General features: G+C 44.0%; 1 protein-coding gene across 2 annotated transcripts in view; it reads left to right on the plus strand.

Annotated features, from left to right (window-relative positions):
* The window catches only part of FAF1 (Fas associated factor 1), a 375,519-nt gene that overhangs the window by 12,739 nt on the left and 345,263 nt on the right, over window positions 1-17,517 (plus strand). The window lies entirely within an intron of this gene.

Raw genomic sequence — 17,517 nt, forward strand, 5'->3', positions numbered from 1 at the left:
AAGATCACCTGACCACCATAACTGGCTGTCACGTGGTCAGAAAAATCCAGATCGCAAAGGAACTTTCGGTAAATCGGTGGTAACTGTGCCAGAAGCGCTCAGCGCAGGTGTATTAGGGACAATTAACCCAAATATTTAGCGCGAAGGACCAGGTGGCGAGAGGCCACATATTTGCATACGGTCGACGCCAAGGGGTTAAAGGTTAAAAGAAAAGCTAACTTGTCAGTCAAATTTTCCCTCTTAACTGTCAGTTAAGGCCAGAAAGAAAATAAACTATCTATCTACTGTATCCCAACAATCGCCCAACTGTATGAGGTACAAGATGGAGCCCACAAGCAAACTAAACTGAAAACTATCCCCTGCAGTCTCCCCTAGTGGCAGAAATATTTCTCTTGTTTGCTAAATACATTGAGAACTACAGTGTTACTTGAACTGTATTCCAGGATTTGCTTGTCTTCAGCTGGGAGAACAATAATTTAATACTTTGCATAAATTCTCAAATATTTCTTTAAGGTTTTCATGTTATATAGTTTGAATGCCGTGTCATAGATATAATATTTATCATTTGTAAAAGAGCATATTCCACACTTCACAGTGCACATGCATAGAAGTGAAAGGATCTGACTGGAAGGGTTAAATGGAAGCAACTCAATACTAAACAGGCTAAAATAAAGATCTTGGTTAGCTTGATCCTAAAATGTTTAGGCACCCTTCACAATATGTAAACAAAGGATTCATTGTAGCTGAAGCCTTTTGTCTCCACCACCTCTACGCTTTGCAGTTTACAAAGCCAAGCCTGTGATAATGCTACAGCCATAGGCACAGCTCCTGCAGTACTTCACAGGGATAGTAAATGGAGCATTTACAAGTAGTTACAACTAGGGCTGTCCCGATACCACTTTTTTAAGACCGAGTACAAGTACTGATACTATTTTTTTTTTTCTCTCGTGTGACAGTAGCAGCCCTCAAAATTTCCACTCGCCTACTAGCATTTGGCGAGTGGATTTAAGCTGGGGGCGAGTGATGACAGGGCTGCATGACCAATCTCCCTCCAATCTGTGCCTACACTTAGAGTCCCGATGAGATTGGCGGCCGAAGAGGGAAGGTGCATGCTCGGGAAAAGTAGTCTGGTGAGCCGCGCACAGGCAGAGCAGTACACAGGTGCTCTCCTTACAATTCTCATTAAGCCATGGGACCCAACAGTATGACCTCTCTGAGCCTGCCCCCGGGCCCCGACCAATGTAGCTGGAGAGCAGAAAGTAATGAGTGAGGTGGAGGATTGCAAAAATTACCACTCTGGTGCAGTGCTCACTGAAAGTTGCCCTGACATGAGAGTGACAGCCTTCCAGTTTGTACAGTTTTCTTCTCCTTGTGCTCTATGTAAGTGTCCAACAGTTCAGCCTGAGCACTGTGAACAGACTGGTCTCAATGTGTGCTGTGCGCTGTCAGTGTGCGCTGTGCTATGGTGTCAATGGCTGTGCAGTTGTGTGGATCTCAGCGCTGGATTGTACTCCCTCCCGCTGTGCTGCAGCTCCTCTCCTCTCTGCCAGCCTGAATAAAAGGGGGAAGTGGGGACATGCAAGCGTGGAGCCGCACACACAGGCTCCTGATGATGAGATGAATGGGATAGAGAGCGAGAGGATGGATGGGAGCTTCAGAGGAGACAGCAAGAGAATGGGGAAGAGACCCAGTTCTAGTGCCCTGTCCCTCTGGTCTGCCCCCAGTGCCCTGTCCCTCTGGTCTGCCCCCAGTGCCCTGTCCCTCTGGTCTGCCCCCAGTGCCCTGTCCCTCTGGTCTGCCCCCAGTTCCCTGTCCCTCTGGTCTGCCCCCAGTGCCCTGTCCCTCTGGTCTGCCCCCAGTGCCCTGTCCCTCTGGTCTGCCCCCAGTGCCCTGTCCCTCTGGTCTGCCCCCAGTGCCCTGTCCCTCTGGTCTGCCCCCAGTGCCCTGTCCCTAACTCTTGAGGCCTGGCTATATATATATATATATATATATATATATATATATATATATATATATATAGCCAGGCCTATATAATTTTTTTTTTTTGATATATGCTTTTAAGGTGGGGGGTGGACAGTGTCAGTATGGTGTGTGTGTGTTTTTTTTTTTCAGCACTGTTGTGTTCCTTTTCTCATCAGCTTCGCTGAAAATGAATGGAGAGCAGACAGTGGCTCCTCTCCATTCATAAACTGAAACATTGTAAACACAGGTCAGTGATCACTGACTCTGTATATGAGGAAAAGGTAGGAGCTGGATTTACCGAGAAAGAATCGGCCGCGGCTGGATGACGACCATAAAGATCTCTTACTATCGGAGGCCAGGTGCGACGTTACGACGTCACGTCCGGGCCGCGGATGTAAACAAAGCCGTGATCACGGCTGGTAAGCAGGAGATTGGTGAACATTTTTTTTTTTTTCGATCTCATGCTTTTCAGCTTGGAGGAGAGATGTGGGGTCTTATTGACCCCACATCTCTCCATAAAGAGGACCTTTCACGATGGATGCCTATTGCAAGGGATGTTTACCTTTCTTGTAATAGGAATAAAAGTGATCAATAATGTGAAAGAAAGTGTAAAAATAAAGTAAAAAATAAAATGCATTTAAAACGCTCTTGTCCCTGGTAGCTTGTGCTCAGAAGCAAACACACACACACTTAAGTCCCACCCACATATGTAAACGGCATTCAAACATGTGAGGTATCACCGTGTGCTTTAGAGCGTGAGCAACAAATCCTCTAACTCTAAACTGGTAACCTGTAAAAAAAAAAAATTAAAGCGTCGCCTATGGAGATTTTTAAGTACTGAATATTGGCGCCATTCCATGAGTGTGTGCAGTTTTAAAGTGTGACATGTTGGGTATCCATGTACTCGGCGTAACATCATCTTTCACATTATACAAAAAAAATTGAGCTAACTTTACTATTTTTTTTTTTTTTTAATTCACTAATTGTTTTTTTTCCCCAACAAAAATGCGTTTGAAAAATTATTGCTCAATGACCGCCATTTTATCTCCTAGGGTGTCTGCTAAAAAAAACATTAACAAAAGTTTTTGGGGGTTCTGAGTAATTTTATAGCAAAAAATTGGGATTTTTTTTTTTTTACATGTAGGAGAGGAGTGCCAGATTAGAGATAGATAGATAGATAGATAGATAGATAGAGATATATATATATATATATCTCTATCTCTGAGCATAGAACCTTCTGACTTTACAGCCACTTCTAATGCGGTTGTTTTTTGTCTTGTAAAAAAAAAACGTAGTTTTTTCTCATGGAAAAAAAAAGAAGTTTTTCAAACTTCATTTTAAAAAACGACGTAGCCTACACACCATCGTTTTTTCAAAAAGCTCTAGCAAAGCGCGGTTACGTTCAGCACGTATTGTGGCACTCTGTTCCATTCAAGCTCGCGTCATAACTTGTTTCTGAGCATGCGCGGGTTTAAAAACGTTGTCTTAAACGTTGTTTTAGCCTAAACACGGTCATTTTTTATGACACAAAAAACGACGTTTTGAAAAACGACATAAAAAATTAAAGAATGCTCAAATTTTTTTTTGTCGTTTTTCAGAAGACCTAAAACAACGTTTTCCCCACACACGGTCATTTTAAATGACGTTTTTAAAAATTTCGTTTTTTTTTTCATCACAAAAAACGACTGTGTGTACGCGGCATTAGAGTGGAGATTCAGATTGTTAGAAATGTCAAATGGTGACTGGTTCTCTTTATAGAAATGGATGCAAATTTTTTTTTTTTTTGGAATTTGAAATCTCTATATTCAGGAAGTAAATCCTTTTCTCTTAATAATTACACCTGCTTTTCGTATTTATTAATTTTTTTATTTCTTCTTGGAATGAAAGTTTTTAAGGATGCATTATGGTAACTGTTTAATTAAATATTAATATATGTCCGTGCGTCACACAGTGCGGTGACTGGCGGTTTTCTGTACTGGAAGAACGCCAGTGACGGTTGGTCCAATAAAAGGCAGTCAATTTGCATTTAGTCGCTGCACACAAGAGGGCATTGTGCTGCGGTAACGTAGGTGAAGTATCACAATAATGTGACAAAAAAAGGGACTGTGCGATGTGATGAGACGCTCAGTCCTTAAAGTGGAACTACACTTCATCTGAGCACCACGAACCAAAAATGCTTTTTTAATAAATGTTTAATATTTAAAGAAAACTTACCGATCCATCCATGTCTTTGTGTTTTTTGTTGGGAAATCGCTTTGAAAATCACCCCCTTACATTTCTGGCTGTGGCTATCTTGAGTAGGGGCAGATGATTCATGTTGCATTTACCTCTTGGCATCCATCTGCCCTTGGCTCAGGCATGCAGGCAGGAGAGTGTGCTTAGCACTGGGATAGAGGAATATTCCTGAACTTTGTTTTATTTCATGATTACTATGACATTGTCTGAATGCATCACTGCAGTGCGTGTTTCATATATATATATATATATATATATATATATATATATATATATATATATATATATATATATATATATATATATATAGTGGTATTTGATCACCTCTGCTTTTTATAGACAGATATACATCTCTAGTAATGGTGGCGATCAGCGACCTATTGTGGTGAACAATCGGACACTAATGCCGCGTACACACGGTCGTTTTTTCGGCATGAAAAAAAACAACGTTTTTCAGCATGTCCAAAAAAAGAAGTTTTTCCAACTTCATCATTAAAAACGATGTTGCCCACACACCATCGTTTTTGAAAAATGATGAACAAAGCGCGGTGACGTACAACACGTATGACGGCACTCTAAAGGGGAAGTTCTATTCGCCTTTGGGGCTGCTTTTAGCCCATTCTGTGTAGGGGTGCAACGGATCGTCACCGATCCGTGATCCGAACGGGTCACCCCGTTCGGATCGGCACACTAGGCGATCCGCGGAGCGCTCCGGAGCCTCGGCCGTAGGAAAGTCCCCGGCTTCGGCCTAGCTCCGGAGCTTCTTGCTCCACCCCAACCAATCACAGATCGGCTGTGATTGGTTGGATGGGATGTCCGGTCTCTGCACCTGATTGGCCCGCGTGATGAGCTGCCCGGATTGGCTGGCTTACTTGGCGGCGCTCTGGGAATCATCTCTGCTGACATGTGTCTTCATTCCGGTGCCTTGGCTTCCACTGTAAAATACACTGTGACACACACTCCATGCAATCTGCCTGCACACTGATTAAACTTCTCCTGCAAACAGACCAGGTGGATAGGAAGGATGGCACAGGTCAGTGATGTAGCCCAGGAGCAGTTATAGAGCTTGAAATGAAGCCATAAAAGGTTTTGGGCAATTTTTTTAAAAGAAAATTAAGTTTACAAATTTGCAAAAAAAAAAAAAACTGTGTATTTTATATAAAATCTCACATACGTATATACTGTTTACATGTTAAATTTTAAAAGCCGCAGCAAACCTTACATGTTTGCTAATGTGACAGAACACCTCTGATTTTCAAACATGTAAGGTTTGCTGCGGCTTTTAAAATTTAACATGTAAACTATATTTTGTGTTGAAAATAACTGAATCTAAAACTCTGTTGGGTGTAACAAGATTAGTCTTTTTTTTTTTCTTTTTTGCTGATCCGAAAAATGATCCGATCCGTGACTCCTGATCCGAGGATCGATCCGATCCGTGAGTTTTTCGATCCGTTGCACCCCTAATTCTGTGTTAGTAAAAGACTTTTTTGTCTGTTACAGCGTGATGAATGTGCTTACTCCATTATGAACGGTAGTTTTACCAGAACGAGCGCTCCCGTCTCATAACTTGCTTCTGGGCATGCGCGGGTTTAAAACTTAGTTTTTTGCCCACACACGATCATTTTTTACAACCCGAAAAACGACATTTTAAAAAACGACGTGAAAAAATGCAGCATGTTCGAATTTTTTTTGGTCGTTTTTCAGAAGCCGAAAAACGATGTGAAGCCCACACACAATCCATTTTAAATTACGTTTTTTAAAACGTTGTTTTTTTTCATGCCGCAAAATGATCGTGTGTACGCAGCATAACTGTAATTTTTGTTGACTCTTTGCGGGAACCAGGGACACTAATACAATGATCAGTTTTAAAAATATACACTGTACTAATGACACTGGCTGGGAAGGGGTTAAACATCAGGGGCACTCAAAGGGTTAACTGTGTGCCTAGCCAGTGTTTGTGTTTACTACAGGAACACAGAATTCATCCCCCCCCCCTTATTAGAGCAGCGATCTGTCTTGTTTACATAGGCAGATCCCTGTTTTGTGTTAACCGATCAGCGGGTGCCGGAGGACATCGAGTGAAGAATCGCAGCAGAAGCAGTCCCATTGCGCCCCTCGCACACGGAAATGCTGAATCGCGTATATATACACACGTGATCGAGCAAAGCTACCACCCTGTAGCGATAAAACGGCTATAGGGCGGTTGGCAAGTGGTTAAAAGCTGACCACACTAGGCATGATGGCACTGCATGGTCAGTTTTCTGACTGTACTGGAAGTCGGTCTGTTTTCCTCCAATGTCTTGACCCTGCCCCCCGCATAGCCATTCACTGGGAAGATCCGTGCACTGCTGTTTCTCTTCCCCCTGCTCTCTAAGATCCATATGTAACTGAGAACAGAGGGACTGTGATTGTTTAGAAAAAAAAAAGAAAAAAGGGGAAATTTTATATTTATTATTTTTTTGTAAAAACAAATGTTTCGTCTTTCATTTCTATTTTAAATGGAATGTGTTGTCTTACAAGGTGCAGGTTCACACATACTACAATTCTGACATTAGAAAGCCGCTGTACGGCCCAATCATGTCCTTTCCCCATGTTTCTGAATCGTGGCGTTGTGCTTTACAAATGTAAACTCTTCACTTCCATGAATGGAGGGTGAGTGTTGGGAGGAGATCCCAGTCACATGGCCGGCCACTCATGTTTTTGGAAGGTTGTATTTGTGTTCTCCTCCTATGTACACATATAGAACATGAAGACACTTGTAATGTGGACTGTTTTCCTCTGTTGGCTCCATGACATTGTGAGTGACGGTGTGCCAGGGGCCCCGTATTGCCCACAGATCATTGCTCCCTGTCACTTCCCATCTCTTCTGCTTTGGCCAGAGAACAGAATAAGAAAGGCTGGTTATGTGAACAAGCCCCCGGGGCTGCTGGTGTTCAGAGCCCATCTGATGGGATGCAGCTGCTAAGCTAAATCAGCAAATTATACAGTACTAATTTAAGAAAATGACTTGGAGACGTGCCCGATTTATTTAAAGTGCCCCAGTGTTTAACTTTCATATTTATGGAGCTTGAAAGTAAACTGCACTCAAAATCTAAATATGCTATTGGAAAATGGAAGCATCCAAAACCACATCATTTAAATTGTTTTCTAATAAACATGCGAGGAGAGGCTTATGGGAGCCAACATTACGCACTTGCTTTTAAGGCCTCGTGCACGCCGCAGCTTGAAAAAGCTCAGGACAGCGTCTTTTTATTTTTATATTTATTTTTTTATTTTTTACTGATCTAAAATGTAGCACAGTGTGCCTGTACACAAGCGCTGTTTTCTTGAGTAGAAAAAAAAGTTCCCGTGTCCGTATTTTGTGCCAATATGCGCAAATCTGTGGCAATCTACATTCTTTTTGTAAGATTATGGAACCACTTGCCGACTGTGCCATCAGAGTCCGGAGGACGCGGCTAATCACAGATTGAGGTAAAAAGCCAGTCAGCGGCTCTTTATCACGTGATCAGCTGTGACCAATCACGGATGTAAGGCTGCATTCACACCTGAGCGTTTGTCGTTCGGCGTTTTTTTCCGGCGTTTTGTCGCGCGTATTCATGCTTATTTGCGCGTTTGCATACAGCGTTGTCCGACGTTTTTGTACTTTGACGTTTTCTATTTTAGCCAATAGGAAAAACTATCATCTTTTCATCACTTGTTGCTATGTTGGTAGATTTTTTTTAATCTTCTGCATGGGCGACAAGTTCTATTGATTAAAGCAACGAAACGCCCGTAGCAAACGCCCGTTGTCGCGCAAGTCGCTTGAATCGAGCGTTTCCATTACTTTCTATGGGAAATGGAAACGCTCAAATACGCCCAAACCGCCCGATACGCGGGTAAAAAAGGGTCCGGAACTTTTTTTAGCTACAGGCCATGGGCGTCAGGCGCATCAGCGTTCAGATGTGAACCATCCCCATAGACTTTCATGTATTTTGGTACCTCTGGCGTTTGTGAGCGTCGCGCTACAGGCGACAAAACGCCTAGGTGTGAATGGGCTCTAAAGAAGCTGGTTATCGGCACTCCTTTCCTCAGGCTGACAGCTCTTAATGTGTGCCCACCAGGGCTCTTAATGTGTGCCCACCAGGGCTCTTAATGTGTGCCCACCAGGGCTCTTAATGTGTGCCCACCAGGGCTCTTAATGTGTGCCCACCAGGGCTCTTAATGTGTGCCCACCAGGGCTCTTAATGTGTGCCCACCAGGGCTCTTAATGTGTGCCCACCAGGGCTCTTAATGTGTGCCCACCAGGGCTCTTAATGTGTGCCCACCAGGGCTCTTAATGTGTGCCCACCAGGACTCTTAACTAATGAGTCTGCTGCTTCTTTATTCACTCTCCAGTCAGGGGGAAGAGGATGTGCAGGAGACGAGTAAAGCTGGCCATACTTGAAAGTTCAGGGGTCCCTCGCCGGCAGTCCTGGCTCACCCAACCCCCCCGCAGAGAGCCTCCAGTAGCAAGACTCTTGCTATGGGAGCACTCGAGCAGGCTTGCTCCCGAGCCACGCTCCTGTGAATAGACATTGTCCATTCACACACACAGTGTGGCTTGGCCCCATTCTCTCCTCACTGGCTTTGATTGACAGCAAAGGGAATCAATGGTTCCCTCTTCTGTGTTAGCCAATGAGGAGCGGGAGACCTGGGAGAGCCGCTACTCTCATGCACATCGCTGGATCGGGATGGGGCTCAGGTAAGGGGGGCTGTTGGGAACTTTTTATTTTTTTTTACCTTAATGCATTAAGATTATATATATATATATATATATATATATATATATATATATATATATATATATATTAAAAAAAAAAAAAAAAAAAAAAAAAGCATCAAATCATGAGCGGGTCTCTAGAATTTGGTAAAAAGCTGAGGTGGTATAAAAAAAAACCAAAAAAGATATAAAAAAAAAAAAACTTCTACTTTTAGCACTACTTTAAATGTTTTAGTGAAGCTCATTCTGTATTTCTCAAGACCCTGTCATGGTTAATGAATACATTTTCTACCATTCATTGACACTGTGCTGATGGTGGAGGTGCTTTGGATGCCCATTGAATTATTCTGAGTCAGCAAAATGTTAATGACTACTGTCACATCTGTTCACCATATTGATTTCCTGTGCAATGCGATCCCAGAGGTATCGGACATAATACGTTTACACACCGAGGAATGACTTGTAATAGAAGTACAGTTTTGACCTTTTAAAACAAAAGGTATACACGCCATTCATTCATTACTAGTCCAAAAAGCATCACCGTTGTGCCCTGTAGGTAAGATGTGGTCAGGCGCGCTGGATGTGAAGTTGTTCAGAGCCAATGATTTGTATAGCTCCTCCCACATATCTTGAAATTAAAGTCAACAGCTACAAATACTGCAGCTGCTGACTTTTAATATATGGATACTTGCCTGTCCTGGGCACCCGTGATGACGGTACTCAAAGCCAATCTGTCCCTCGGTTCTCAGGTGCTGCCGCCGCCATCTTCGGTAAGGGAATCAGGAAGTGAAGCGTTGAGGCTTCACGTCCTGGTTCCCTACTGCACGAGTCGTGATGTGCGATCCCACTGGTTCCTGCTGTCTTCTGGGAGCTGTGTCTCCCAGAAGTCAGCGGTGGGGATGTAGAAGACGCTGGATGTGGCGTAGGTCGCTGCAGGGACCTATGCCTGGAAGTGGGAGCAAATGCCTGGATTACACAGGTATCTGCTCCCTCCTCCCCCCTGAAAGGTGCCAAATGTGACACCGGAAGGGAGGAGGATTCCGAAAAGCGGAAGCTCCATTTTTCAGTGGAACTCCACTTTAAGGTTTGACTTGCTATTATATGGTTTGGTAAATCTAAAGGAAAAAAAATCTATAGAAAATTGTATAGTGTGTATCCAACTATAGCGTCATTCTCCCATCTGACCAATATTAGCGCCTCAAGGCGGCACGGTGGGGGGGACACTCTATCCTTTCTGTGCATGTTTATCCCCAGGGCTAGCAAGCAATGATTCCCCCCAAGGCTCCATTCAGCTGCTGCTCCAAGAAATCCCGGTCATATATGCCATATTTTGGTAACGACATCAGTCCGCATCCCCGACCCCTTTGTTTGCATCCAGCTGACGGTGGGGGATTCTCTACACCGGCAGCTAGATGGGGCTGGGGATGCCTCGTTCTGAAAATGTTACTAAACCCAGGAGCCTGCATTCACTATATCTGGTCTTCCACAGTACACAGAACATGGAAATAAAATTATTTTAGTAAATATAAAACCACTAAATACCTTTTTTCTCATCAGTGGTATAAAGCAGTCTTGTGACTTCTATCAGTGTCTGGTTAAAGCTTGTAGGAGAAGTTTCCATTCTCCTCTATCTGTCCTATGAGGCTGCAGGACCTCTGAGCCCCCCAACACTTCCGCCCCCCACCCCCCTCCTGCGGCCACCCAGTGCTTCTCCTGGCTCGCCCCTGCCATCGGTGAACCGTGGAAGGAACCAACTGGCCCCGGATGCTGACCATAGAGATTTCCGGCGTGAGAGATGGTCCCTAAAAGTAAAATGTGGGATGAAAGAAAAATCCTGGATCGCCGCACTCCTCAAAAAACGATGTCTTTATTCAAAACATAAAAAAACAACAAAAATGCAAATAGAAAAAACAGCCAAAATTCATGCAGTCAAACAAGAAGTGGACTAGGAAAAAAGAGCTGACATGTTTCGCATCATGTGATGCTTACTCGTAGCTAAAAGTAAAATGTAACCATAAAAAAGCAAAATAACAAAAAACCAATTTTAAAGTCCCTGTGTGCTCGCTTGCAGAAGTGAATGCATATGTAAGTCACGCCCACATATGTAAACACATTTAAAACCACACATGTGAGGTATCATCGCGAATATTGGAGCGAGAGCAATAATTCTAGCAGTAGACCTCCTCTGTAACCTGTTAAAAAAAAAAAATCAAAGCGCCGCCTATGGGGATTTTTTTAATGTAGTAGAGAAGTGTCAGAATTGGCCTTGGGTAGTAATAACTATCACACTTTTATTTTTTAATAAGTGTCCTTGTCCTGGTGTGTTGGCTTAGTGAATTCAGACTATTGTGTGATAGTGATACAAAGAGAAATTCACAAAGCTTTACATAGGATAAGTATCTTTATTTTCAGGTCTCATTGGCTGAAAATAACTGTCCCTTTTTTATAAAAAAAAAAAACCTTCATCCTTATCTGTTTAGAATGGCGTCTTTTTGTTAATTGAGTTTAGGATGATTGTCACATTTTGTCCAGTAGTAGATTGTAGTTCTCCCTACATCTTCATTGTCAGTATAGTTATGTATGCGGCCAGCTTGTGCTCATGTCATGCAGTTGCACTGACTCAGCCTGATGTTCCCATGAGTAAGCAGAACACGGCATTGTTCTGTGACATGAAGCCAGCTGCCGCTCCCTTTCTTTTTTTGTCCTCTCGCTGTGGTTTGTGCTCAGCAGTGTGTCTGTAAATGAAATGGGAATGTCACACGGATAAAATGAGCTTTATAGGCTGCAGATACTGTTCTTATCCACAGTAAACCACCCAGCTGATCCCTTTGTTATTGTGTTATCATTGATGTGAGTGGATGAAGGTAAAGAGGATGATGTCCGATGAGCACCACTAAACACAATGGGCCAGATTCTCGTAGACTGGCGTAAAACGGCGGCGGCGTAACGTATCTCATTTACGTTACGCGGCTGCAAGTTTTACGGGCAAGTGCTTGATTCACAAAGCACTTGCCTGTAAAGTTGCGGCGGCGTAGCGTAAATTCTCCGGCGCAAGCCCGCCTAATTCAAATGATCCAGGTAGGGGGCGTGGATCATTTAAATTAGGCGCGTTCCCACGCCGATCGTACTGCGCATGCGCCGTCCCTAAAATTTCCCGACGTGCATTGCGCTAAATGACGTCGCATGGACGTCATTGGTTTCGACATTATTGTAAATGGCGTCCAGCGCCATTCACGGGACGACTTACGCAAACGACGTACTTTTTTAAATTTTGACGCGGGAACGACGGCCATACTTAATGTTGGTCACCCCTCATATAGCAAAAGCTACGAAAACGTCGTAAATTCTCTGCGTCGACCGCGCATGCGTTCGGGAATCTCGCGTAAATACCTAATTTGCATAGACGACGGGGAAAACGACGTCGGCGACACCTAGCGGCGGGAAAAAAAATGCATCGAAGATCTGACAGCGTAAGAGCCTTACGCCTGTCGGATCTAATGGATATCTATGCGTAACTGATTCTAAGAATCAGTCGCATAGATACGCCGGGCCAGATTAGGACTTACGACGACGCAAATGGCGTTGCGCCGTCGTAAGCCCTTTGAGAATCTGGCCCAATGTACATCTAAACTGACCACACTACTCGAAGCTGAACTCCAGCCTTGCATTCAGTCTTGTACAGGCTCTGTACTTATTGATTGTAAGCCCTGGTTCACACTGGTGACGTGCGATTTGGCGGTAATCTCACCGTCCTAATTGGTGCGGTGCTGCACCGATTTCAAAAAGTAGTTTCTGTACTACTTTTTGCATTTTTTTTTTTTTTTGAGGCCCGATTTACATTGACATCTATGCAGAAACATGCACAGATGTCTCTAAAATCGTGGCGAATTCAGCTGATCTTGCACGGCTTCATTTTCACAGCTGTAAACCTGGGCTAAAGGTGTTTTTTTTTCCTTAACCACTTGCTTTGTGGGGGTATATCAAAATGATGGGTGCAGCTACAGGCATCATTCAGATATTGCCGTTTTCGGCCGGCGATTCCCTACACCATAAGAACGATTTTAGTGGCTGTTCTGCCGCTTGATCGTTTTTACGGGTGGCGAGAGGGGACGTCCTGCCGCCCTCCGGTGCTTCTACCGACTCACCTGAGGGGTCGGTGAAGAGGATCCGCCGGCCCCGGTTCTTGACCATAGAGATTCCCAGTGGACCAGATGGTCGCCGGAGTCTCTATGATCATCGGAGGCCTGCGCGATGTTATGACGTCACGCCCGGCCTCTGCATTCAAAAAAACTGCGCCGCTTCGGCTAGGAAGTGGTGATGGGTTTTTTTTTTTTTTTTTTTTTTTTTTTTTAGGCTTCCCAGCCTAGAGGTGAGATGTGGGGTCTTTTTGACCCCATATCTCACTGTAAAGAGGTTTGATCAGGTCATATTCCTATTACAAGAGATGTTTACATTCCTTCTAATAGGAATAAAAGTGATAATTTTTTTTTTTTTTTTTTAAGTGTCAAAATAAAAAAAAGTAAGTAAAATTAACAAAAACATACATATATATTTTTTTAAGTGCCCCTGTCCCTGTGAGCTCGCACGCAAAAGCGAACACATACGAAAGTCCCGCCCACATATGAAAACGGTGTTCAAACCACACATGTGAGGTGTCGCCACGAACGTTGGGGCGAGAGCAATAATTCTAGCCCTGGACCTCCTCTGTAACTCAAAACATATAACCAGTAAAAAAAATTGCCTATGGGGTTTTTTAAGTACCGAAGTTTTGCGCCATTCCACGAGCGTATTTACTTGGCGTAACTTCATCTTTCACATTATGCAAAAAAATTGGGCTAACTTCACTTTTTTTTTTTTTTTAAGCATGAAACGTTTTTTTTCCCCAAAAAATGCACAAATACCGTGCAAGATAAAAAGTTGCAATGATCACCATTGGATTCTCTAGGGTGTCTGCTAAAAAACATATATAATGTTTGGGGGTTCTGTATAATTTTCTAGCAAAAATATTATGATTTTTACATGTAGAGAGAAGTGTCAGAATTGGCCTGGTTGGCAAGTGGTTAATTACAAACGTTATACCTGCAGCCTCCTATGCAAGGGTTTTGCATAGTGGCCTCGATCCTCCTTTTCTGGGGTCCCCCCACCATGCCCCTGGCTCTTCCTCTTTTCGAGTGCCCCCCTCGAAGAGCCGCTTTCCATGGGGGCACTCGTGCGGGCACGCTCCTGAGTCCTGCTGCGTCCATTGACACAGACAGCAGGACACTGCTCCGTCCCCGGCTCCCATGTCACTGGATTTGATTGAGAGCAGCGGGAGCCAATGGCTCCTGCTGCTCTCAATCTATCCAATGAGGACCCCGAGACAGTGGCTGGAGCTGCTGTGCTTGTCCCCGTCGCTGGAACGATCTGGCTCTGGTAAGTAAAAGGGGGGCTCTGGGGGGCAGCTGCCTCACAATAGGTTTTTCACCTTCATGCACGTTTCACCCTGTGGGTTTTCAACCCCTTTAAATTGCTTACTGCACATTGTGAGCTTCTCAGTGTGCATTAGCCCCCATTCACACCTAGGCGTCTTTACGCCTGTAGTGCTACGCCGCTGCCGCCAGAGGGATGAAAACACATATCCCTCTATGGAGATGGTTCACATCTCCACGCTGAACGCCGGACGCCTGCCGCCTGAAAAAAGGTCCCGGACCTTTTTTTCAGGCGGCTTTACGGCGTTCGGCTAGGAGATGGGAAGCATCTCCATAGAGGGGGTCAATCTGGGGCACATCTAGGCGGACAATACCGGCGTTTTGTCGCCGCAAATCGTGGTACAAAACGCCGCTGTTTGTACCGCGATTTGCGGCGAATTTGTCTGCCTAGGTGTGAATGGAGCCTTAACCCTTTCACTCAGAGGTGTGTCTGTGTGTTTGTTTTTTTTTTTAGACCTGAAGATTACATAAATCTCCAAACGTTCTATTTTTTCTTAAAGCAGATACCCTAGAGAAAAAAATTGTGGTAGTTCCAATTTTTTTTATGTTACTTGATATTACCGCAAAGGTCTAGGAAATGCAAAACGCCAACGAAAAACACACTAAAGTGAATTTTAGGGCAAACTAACACAATAAACGTACATTTTTGGTAGAATATAAAAGGGTGCACCGAGTAAATTGTTACCCAACATGTAAAATCTTACATTTTGTGTGCACCCATAAAATGGTGACAAAGTTCAGTACCCTATATTTTCAACGGGCGATGCTTCAAAATCCCCTTTTAGGTCATCAGTTAAGTGCTACAAAGGAGACTAGAATTATTGCTCTCACTCTGGCGTGCACAGTGATATGTAACCTGTATGGCAATCAACGGTTTTAAACGTGGGCGCCCCTGACCCGTTCGTATGTGCGGATGGGGGGGGCCTCTTTTTTTTTTTTTTTTTTTTTTTTTTTGGGGGGGGTGGGCATTTTATGTGCTTGGGTGTAACTTTTTTCAGTCACATAGGGGACAAAGAGTGATTTTTAGGTGTCAGGTTCTCTTTAATGAGACATTCAGGGTTTCTCCTCTGGGCTCCACTGAGTCTCCATGGAGGGATGTAATCCCAAAGCAAGGGGGCGAGCACGCTGACTAACCCCCAGCCAGATGATGGGGCAAGCTTACTGAGGAGAAACAGGAAGTGAGAAATTCAGACAAAGGGGGGAAAAAAAAACATTTCGACGGGAAATCGAAGAAGGAGGTAAGTGAACCAACAATGCACTAGCTTATTGGAACCTCTTTAGAAAATAAAAAAAACGAACCTTTAAAACCCCTTTTAATAATCACATGTGATATGGGCCCTATTGCCCCCTTGTGACCCCAGCTTATACAAGTGGTGTAGTGGACGGGTTGGACACGGTGACCTGTTCTTGCCTGCAGTGCGTATTTTGTGGTCCAGACTATCAGATCTCAGTAATGGAAACTCTTCTTGTGACCATGTGTAATTAAGGGAGTCCACATGTCTAATAGAATCCATACCACGGCGAGGCTTAAATACATCACATATGTGTTTAGCTTTGCAGTCGGTAAACATTTCATATTGAGCCGTACACAAGTGAAACTTAAAATATCCCTCGCACCTGCAGCTTGATGAAATGTTTTTTTTTTCTTCTGATTCAGCCACCACGCTGCCAGCTTCTTGACACTTTCCAGATGTCCTCCTTTAACCACTTCCATACAGGGCACTTATACACCTTGCCGCCCAGACCAATTTTTAACTTTGAATGACAATTGCGCGGTCGTGCTGCACTGTACACAAACTACATTTTTATCATTTTGTACCCACAAATAGAGCTTTCTTTTGGTGGTATTTGATCACCTCTGTGATTTTTTTTTTTTTTTTCCTGCAAAAAAAATTATAAAAAATTACCATTTTTTTTTCGTAAAAAAAAAAGTTTTTTTTGTTTCAGTTATAAAACATTGTAAATAAATACGTTTTCTCCTTCACTGATAGTACTGCACTGATGGGCACCGATGAGGTGGCATTGATGGGCACTAATATGCAGCCCTGATGGGCGGCACAGATGGTCACCTTTAAAAACGGCACGGATGGGCACAGATAGGCGACATGGATGGGCACTGATAGGTGGCACGGATGGGCATAGATGGGCACTGATAGGTGGCACTAACGTATGTGTTGTACTAATGGATGCCAATCAGTGCCAAACAATGCCTGCCAATCAGTGATGCCCATTGTGGGCACTGATTGGCATCCATTGCGGGCACTGATTGGCATCCATTATTTGTGTATCCCTGGTGGTCTAGGGTGGCTTACCTTTGTTTTACAGGGGTCCATTTATACACTGTTTTACAGTGGTCCAGTGGGCATCCTCGGGGGGGGGGGGGGGGGGGCTGTGCTGATAACCGGGGGCACGCAGCGGCTCAATATCCTGAGGAAACCACTTTGCCAACGTCAATCTGTCATTGGCGGGCAGCAAGTGGTTAAATCTCTGCTGGTTGGTTGTTTCAGTCCATCGTACATGATAAATACCGTATGTACTCGAGTATAAGCCGAGTTTTTCAGCACATTTTTTTTGTGCTGAAAATGCCCCCCTCGGCTTATACTCGAGTCACCTTTTTGCGCCTGATCTCACAGAATTTGGGGACACACATATAGCCCCCACTCTTTCTCTACAAGTGTGCAAAGTTTGTATTCTGGGGGGCCTACAGACGGGGAGCACCAATTTTTCAAAGTTGGGCACCCCTTCCATAGACTCCCATGTTAAACAGTAATTTCTCTGGTAATTTTGGGGACCTGGTACCAGCCGGAAACTTGGCACACATGTAGCCCCAGTTCTCCTCTACAAGTGTGCAAAGTTTGCTGTCTGGGGGACCTACGGCCAGGGAGCACCGATTTCTCAAAGCCGGGCACCCCTTCTATATACTCCCATGTTAAACGTAAGTCTAGTCATGGGCACAGTGAGGCATGGGCACAGTAGGGCATGCAGATGGACACCCTAGGCTTATACTCGAGTCAATACGTTTTTTCTCATTTTTTTTGTGGTAAAATTGGGTGCCTCGGCTTATATTCGGGTCGGCTTATACTCGAGTATATACGATAGGTGTAATGAATCCAG

Source organism: Rana temporaria, chromosome 7, assembly GCF_905171775.1.
Source record: "Rana temporaria chromosome 7, aRanTem1.1, whole genome shotgun sequence".
NCBI lineage: Eukaryota > Metazoa > Chordata > Amphibia > Anura > Ranidae > Rana > Rana temporaria.